The sequence below is a fragment of the Phoca vitulina genome, unplaced genomic scaffold, assembly GCF_004348235.1.
Source record: "Phoca vitulina isolate PV1807 unplaced genomic scaffold, GSC_HSeal_1.0 scaffold28, whole genome shotgun sequence".
In the NCBI taxonomy this organism is placed as follows: Eukaryota; Metazoa; Chordata; class Mammalia; order Carnivora; family Phocidae; genus Phoca; species Phoca vitulina.
Window position 1 is genome coordinate 14,451,599 of NW_022589731.1, and position 8,215 is coordinate 14,459,813.

At 48.3% G+C, this 8,215-nt stretch overlaps 1 pseudogene; it reads right to left on the bottom strand.

The window, feature by feature from the left end:
• Positions 1-6,451: 6,451 nt before the first annotated feature.
• On the bottom strand, positions 6,452-6,545 carry LOC116644164 (annotated as a pseudogene).
• Between the last annotated feature and the right edge of the window lie 1,670 nt (positions 6,546-8,215).

Below are 8,215 nucleotides of genomic sequence, written 5' to 3' on the forward strand. Positions count from 1 at the left end.
ATTCCCCAACTTCACCCTCACCCCCCTTGTAGGCAGTGGCTCCCGGGACAAGGGGGCCATCGCTGAGACGTCCAGGTGTACGCTGTGGTCCGGAGTTCCTCCCTGTCTTCACCTCCTCCTCCTCTCTCCTCTACTCAACACCCTCTCGTAGCCTCCCAGGCCGGGGTCTCGCCGCGTCCCCCCAGCTCCCCTGTGGGCTCAGGTCAGTCACACCTCCTTTCTGGGCCCCACGTGGCTCACGCCCTGGGGCCAGCGCCCTTCCCAGATCTCCGCTCACACACAACCCTGTGCGGACAGTGGTGCTCACCACATTAGGAGCCGCAGGGGCTGCTGGCTAGGACCAAGGTTCATAAATAGGGACAACGCGGAGGCTGTCCTTGTCCCCCTCTCGGTGAGTGAAGGCACCGAATCAGAGGACCAGACCGGAAGCCCTCTTCTTGCCGCCCCAAGGGGCAGGGGGAGCTGTGTGTGCAGCTGAGGTCGCCTGCCTACCGGGTTTCCATATACATAATCTAAATATATGCTTTGCAAATTGAAAAGCATTCACATATAGAATGTGGCTGTGGGGAGCGAAAGCTCTCTTTGAACGTGTCTCTTTAAAGACAGAATTTGCCAAGTGTTTTCCTGCCCTTAAGGAGCCACTTGAACATGGCAGCAGATGTAAAATGGAAATTGAAGTGTCTCTCCCAGGCCTCCGTACATGGATAAAACAGGCACAGTCTATTCTGAGCGCTCATTAATAGCAGGTCTCTGAGGGCCCCGGCAGCAGCCAGAGGATTTTACTCATTAAAAAGGTGACGAGGTAGAGTTTTGTGCCTTCCCTGCTTGTCACTGTGGGATCCTGGCGTTCAGATGTCACCAGCAGACCCCAAATGAGTGTCCCCGGCTTGCTGGCATCGGTGACTATTTTCTGAAGGCTTTGAAAGCGCCTCCCACTCGTGGATGGGGCGAGAAGCCCTTGCTGTTTATCAAGTGGGTTCGTCTCTCTTCCGAGGCAGGCCCTGGATGGCATTATCTCGAGACAGAAGCAGAGAGAAGAGCTTTAGTGCATCAGCTAATGAAAGATCATTGGCGATTCCCAGCATGGTCCTCTAGACGGCATAGTGAAGGACCCAGAGCCTCCGGCGTGGTCTGGGGCAGGGGCCTGGGGTCTTCAGCAAAGTCTGGAAGGGACCAGACCCTTGGAATCCAAGGGACTGGCTGACGGCCCCCCGGGTGTCCCACGTCCCAGCAGTGTCCCCTTGCACAAGGCCACTGGTTTGTTTTAGAAGAACGGGGTTCTTGGCTCATTTTTTACCCCCACTTTTTATTCTCTGTTTTGGGTCTCCCACTGTCAGGATCTGTGTTTTGTCCTCTTCTCCCTCTCGTGTGAGGGGGGTGACATTGGGTTGTCCCCATAGGTTTATAGGCGGGGACTCTGAACAGTTTCCCCGGGCATCCTGAGAATTGCCTTTCTACCCTGAAACTTCAGGTGGAGGCAGGCATCCTCGATGGCCTTTATACTCCTGCGTTTTCCAGGTCCATATTCTTCCCTGTTCTGTCGTTTTCCTTGACTTTTGCTTCCCCTGCCCTTTCTGTGGCTCGCTCAGACATCACCTCCTCTGAGGGGCCTTTCTTAATGTGTCCATCTCCCCCTCCCTCAGCTCGTTGTTACATTAGCACAGGTTGGAATGACCTTGTTCATTTGGTAGCTCCCTTGCTTATTGTGGCCTCCCCGTGTTGTGAGGTTAGGTCTGTAGCTGGGGGTGGGGCACGAAGCTTCTTCATCTTGTTCACAGGTCCCCCCTGCTCAGCACAGTGCCTGACCCGAAAGGTACTTGGTTTATTGAATGGGCCAACAAACAAAGGGATGCATGAGGGGTTCTCCGATCCCAAAGCCTGGCCCTTGGTCACTCTATGAAAAGCAGCCCTTTGGGGATTTTTTCCCTTGTGACACTTAGTAGCTTCTGGGCCATGGCCCCCAGCTCGAAGTCAGGGTCACCACAAGGGCACAGATCTGAGGAGATGAAGACAAGAAGAAGATCACGTACTCAAGTTCCTATATGGAGTGTTTTCTCTTGTTTGTTTTTATGACATGGTATCAATACTGTGTTGAGAAATAGGTTTATTTTTACCCCTCATTAGCAGGTAGAAAATGACTTTATTACTTATGAAATGCTAACAGTAACTTGGGTTTAAATTAAACTACACTTCAAAATAATTAAGCTTAATATTAACAAAATGGGTTCAGGTTTGGAGGGGGTGGGCAGATAGGGAGAACATTCTGCAATTTTTTCTTATGCAAAAGAAAGACACCTGGCTCACCTCTGAGAGGACTTGAGTTGCCCTACAGAGGTGTGTCTATTACCATTTCAAGAGCAGATGAGAAATCCCAGGGAAAGGGAAATGTGGCAGCAAAATCCGCTCACCTGAAGATGTACTATGCAGCACGTCCCTGATAGGGCCTGGAAGGTCACGGGCTATACGTTTGGCTCTGAGTTTCTGAGAAGCCAAGGCGAAGAGAGAAGGAAAAGCAGTGATGAGGTTGTAGGAGGTTCAGGGCCTTGGGCTTTGGAGGGAAGAAAACCAAGGGGGAAGAGTAAGGATAACCTTTGTCCTTTTTTGGAAAAGAGTTTCGAATAACCCCTTAAAAGACCAAAAACTCGTCACTCATGGTCTCAAGGTACCCATCCTGCTGCTGAAATATTCCTTCCCAATTACTTGGAACTGCCTAGTGGGTGTGTCATGGTGTTCTGATGGCCCAGGGGTACTGCTGCTAAAAATCGCCCCAGACTTCTGTCTGAAGACGCACCATTAGGGCACCCCTTCCTGGGAAGAGCATATGATTATGCCACTGGGTGATGGAGGGCCCAAGAGCAGGCCGCGATCAGAGTGAGGGAGGGCCTCGGGCTGGGGCCCTGCGATTGGGTGGGGTTGGAGGGTGAGCGTTTGGGGGGATGCTGAGGACAGTTTCACACTGATTTCACCGTGGGGTTAGACACTCTGGATGGTTGGTGGGATGACAATCCAGTTATGGCGTTACTGAGCCATGTCAGATGTGACCTTGGTATCTCCTTAGCATCAGGTACCCAGAAGTGTGAGTGGGCCACAGAGTTCTTGGAATCTCTAGATTGCCCTGGCAACAGGATCAAAGTCTTCTCCTTCTTTAGTAGCACTTCATGGGCATCTTTGTGTTATCTGACCTGATATGACACTCATCACAAGTCCCTCGAATGAGGGAATGAATTAATGATTGAACAAGTGAGTGCCACAACTACCATGGTGCAAATACCATCCTGCCTTCAGCTGCTGGTCAGGGTCACTTCCTCCAGGAAGCCCTCCCTGAATTCTCCTGCCCTTCCTTATCAAGACTGTAAGGGGTGCTGGGTGCTGGGTGCGTGACCAATATGTAAATGCCTTCCTAGGTGCTAAGATTCGGAAGGTCTTTCTTGGGTTTTCTGGTGGTTCCTCATTCTAGGCAGACAACAAACACATTTCTTCAACATGCACTCATTCAGCTCTTACCATTGGCCCCACACTGTGCTGGACCCAGGGAATTCAAGAGGGAACTGGACAGATAAGGAACTTACAGTCTAGTGTTGGGGCTGGCAAACTGCTGCCCATGGACTGAGCCCAACTGCCACCTGTTTTTGTAAATAAAGTTTTATTTGGTGCACAGCATCTCCATAGTCCATGTGGCCTATGAGTGCTTTTGGGCTACAATGACAGAATGGAGTTGCTGAGACAGAGACCATGTGGCCTGCCAAGCCCAAGATATTTGCTCTCTGGACCTTTACAGAAAGGTTTGCTGCCCCCAGTCTAATGAGATAGACAACCTAGAAAAAGATCATTCCGGCATGATGTGTGAGAGACACGAACAGGGTAATATGGCTGAGGCTGGCAGGCCTGGGATGCATGTGTTACGGTAGGTAGGGCGGCTGGGAAATCTGCTCTTGTGGAAATGTTATGGGAGCTGAGACACAAAGGCTGAGAACGCCACTCTGTGAGGACCTAGGGAAGAGCCTTCCCGGGGGAGGGAACAGCATGTGCAAAGGCCTTTGATGTGTTGGAAGAATGGACAAAAGCTTGTGTGGCCGGGAATGTGGTGGACAAGGAGAGAGTAGGACAAAGCCAACGTTGGAGAGGTAGGCAGGGGCTAGATCAGTGATTCCCAAGGGAGCAATATCGCCCTCTTGAGTTTGTTTGGGATCTTTGTGGGGGGCGTGCCATCAATTCAGTGAGTAGGCATCAAGGATGCAAGAAGATTTCAAGCAGTGCATGGAAGAGTCTGACACGACAATGGACTGTCCTGGGTCCTGTGTGACTTTGGGGTGTCCTAATGGATATTCATGTGCGTGGAAAGCCAATTTCTGATGATCTTACCCTGGACTTAACTCTCCTATTCATATAAACTGAAGATAACTTTGGCACGGGATCAGTTATACATTGCATTGTCTAAGAATGGATCTACCATATAAATTAAGGCAAGATTGCGCTGTGTTTTGTTTGGAACATTATCAAGTGCTGTTGGCCATGTTGGGATATTGTCTGATGGACGCACCAGGGCTGGATCCCACAGTTCTGTGTGGATCTTGAATCCAAGTTTGGATTTTATGCTAAGAAAATTGAGGAGTCCTGGCAAGATTGTAAGAAGGGTGATGGGTTCTTGCAAGCAAGGGTGCCGATTACACCTCCTCTTTTTCTCTTTGATCCTGCACCCGTTCCCCCCAGAACGTGGTACAATGCAGGTGCCCAGCAGACAATCTGTAAATTAAAATGCTAGCAGCCAGAACAACCTCAGTCTGGGAGCTTAGCAGGCCTGCACCTCTCCTTACAAGTGAGATTGCTCTGGCCAGGAGGGGTTAAGTGACTTGTCTGGGCCAGGTGGTAAATGGTATCTGGTAAACACAGTGTATGTACGTGCCTGGGTTTGGCGCCTGCCTCCCTTTCCTACCCCTGAGAGCTGTCCTGGTCCTTTCTGACTTTCCTGCTGGCTGATCTAGCCACCCACCTTGGCCACCCACCCAGGCCCAGTCCTGCTCCCAGGCCTTCCCCCTCACTCCTGTTACTCCTGTTACTCCCGTCCCAAGAGCCAGCTTCTCAACCTTTAGACCCCAGGCCAGGATCTAAGAATATCTCCAAGAGTATTCCCCAACACCTGCAACAGATGTGCCCGCAAATTACCCGGTCCCAGTGGTGGGGAGCAGGGGAGGAAAGGACATCGTTTTTCTAAAAGCATTACACACTTAATTTGCAAAGTTACATCACGCATCCGTGCACAGGTCAACTCTCTGGGAGCTGATTTCAAGACCAGAGGCAGGTCAGTGTTCCTGAGTGCGTTCTTCAGAGAGGACAGCATGGGCGAGGATGTAGAGGATTGTGCAGGTCAGATGCTTTCGCGTATACAAGGTCAGATGGGGAGAGATGGATATTCGCAGGGCCCCTTCTCTGCCCCCGTCTCCATAGACGTCATCCTTCGTCTTTCAAAGACCTCGTGTGCATTTGCAGCATGCCCATCTCACAGTGCGGAAACTGAGCTTCACGACATTGTGCATCCTTTTACCCCTTACACGCCCTGTGACACGGGCAAACCTGAACTTGAACTCAGGTCTCTAGACTCTCACCATGCCTGGAGACATGTGAATATGAAGTATAGAGCATGTCACATGTGTATAGTGCGTACAAGCACGGACACAGTGAAGTACACTTTATTTTTTTATTATTGGATAGGTCTGGGGTCTTTATTTTATAAGAGTCACAAAAAACCATGGAACCCATGTGAGATTATAGCCAGGAGTGACAGCAAGCTGTCCGCAGAACAAGTTTAACAGGACATGGTAAAAATAAATAAAGGTTGAGTTCACTCTCCTATCCCATAAAGTCCAGCTCAGTCAACTGATAAAATAATCGTCTTGAATTTTTGTTGTTGATGTAAGGATTTTTGAATATTAACGTGAGGGTAGTTTCACGTGCAGAAGAGACCATTTCGAAGTATTTGATTTCCAAAATTAATGTTAGATACATTATAGTTACAATGTTAAAAGCCCAGTTCTTCCTTATGCTTTCAAATTCTGCTTATAAATGATATTATCCTGGGCGCCTGGGTGGCTCAGTTGGTTGGTTAAGCGACTGCCTTCGGCTCAGGTCATGATCCTGGAGTCCCGGGATCGAGTCCCACATCAGGCTCCCTGCTCGGCGGGGGGTCTGCTTCTCCCTCTGACCCTCCTCCCTCTCTTGCTATCTGTCTCTCATTCTCTCTCTCTCTCAAATAAATAAATAAAATCTTAAAAAAAAATAAATGATATTATCCTATTTATTCTCCTAGTAATTTTTTTATTGTAGCTATATATATATATAATAAAATTTACTATATTAATCATTTTTGGAAGTTTAACCTGATAATTTATTTGTGAAAAAAGCTAGTTTTGAGGAGAAAAAATTCAATCCTTTCCCTGTACACATAAAGAAACTCAAAAATACGGAACGCTTCACGAATTTGCGTGTCATCCTTATGCAGGGACCATGCTAATCTCTGTATCATTCCAATTTTAGTATTTGTGCTGCACTATTTTAATCATTTTTAACGGTACAGGCCAATGACATCAAGTACATTCACGTGGTTGCACATATCTACTTTTCAAAAACAACGTAAGAAATCTTTTCTAAAAATTCTAGCAAAGGACAAATGGATCAAAGTCTTCCGGGAGAAAAGGCAGCCCCAGAGGCCACCTTGTTCACGTCCCCGGGGGGCGGGAGTGCACTTGGAAGCATATGCGCTTATCTGCTAAGATGTATATTTCGGCCAGGTTTTATCAGCCGTGAGACTTCTTTGCTTGCTACCGGTGGAGATAGCATCTCAAAACCAGGCTACCTCTTCCTCCCTCTATTTTTCAAAGCCATGTTTCCCCAACCAGATTTACATTTTCAAAAACCCTTCAGATAATCACAGACCCAAGAAACTTCCACTCCTCTGAGGTTTAATTAGGAGAAACTGTCTTTCTAGTACTTCCAAGAGCCTTGCTCTAAATTTCTCAGCGGCAAGAGAAGGTTCACGGCAGATGAGTGGGAGCAAGCGGAACCTGTGAACAGCCGCCCCCTCTGTCCGCCTCTGTCCCTTGCAGCGAAGATCAAGCCATGTTGCAGGTCACTGAAATCACATTGTGAGTGTGCCCTGTATCATTAGGACCCAGAGAATGGGGATGATCGGAACGCAGGATAACACATTAGCGATAGATAATAGAGTCTAAATAAACATAATCAGCTTTCCTCTATGTCTTCAGACCAAAGCTTATCTATAAATACCCTAATGACACCCAACCAGCCAATTACTCGTTTCTTGGAAGAGCCCCTTATTAATGGCGTTGCAGTGAGGGAAAAACATTAATTATTGGACACAGTGGGATCTTTTACGTTCTGTCTGGTCCGGACAGCACCAATTAATGCAACAATTATTATCAACGACCGTGGCAGCATACTGAGTGCAGCCACCCCAGGCTGGCTCGGTGGGGTGGGACGAACGTGCACACTGGGGGAACATCACCCACGCTCTTTTCATGGAGCCTGCTTCTTCATCACTGTGGAAGTTGCTGGAACAAAGCAGAGGGTGGCCAGAGTGTGTTGGTTTTTCTTTTTAAGCCACAAGATAGTGTTCCTGGGGGTGCTAAGTGGGGGAGAGTGGGAGGAATCAGGCACTGGTCTGTTGTGTTGAGTTGCTAAGTGAAACCAGGCAGAAGATTGGAGAAGAGAGGCCACCTTCAGAGTATGGAACATCTGGCTTGGCTCCTACCCACTCCTCCAGGCTCTTCTCTCCCACCCATGTTTCTCCCTCAGCTTCTCCAGTTTGGCTGTGCTCCATCCTGCCCCAGGACATTTGCACAAGCTATTCCTCGTACCCCAAAGATCTTCCCCTGCCCTTTGCAAGGCTGACTCCTTTCTGAATGCAGTACAAAAATTCTCTTTGCAGAAAGGTCTTTGTTGAGCCTGAACCCAAAATATACCTTTTCCTTAATATTAGTCACTTCTTGTTTCTATTTTTTGTACAGCATCAGTCACAAATCATGAGATATTTAACATATATATCTTATTATTTTATTTGTGTCTGTCTCCCTCACAAGAATGCAAGCTCCATGAGGGCAGGGACTCTGTCTTTTTTCTCCAGCATCTGTCCAAATGTTTTGCATTTAGGAGAGGCTCAATAGATCGTTGGTGAGTGAATAAATAAATCCATGCACTGTGT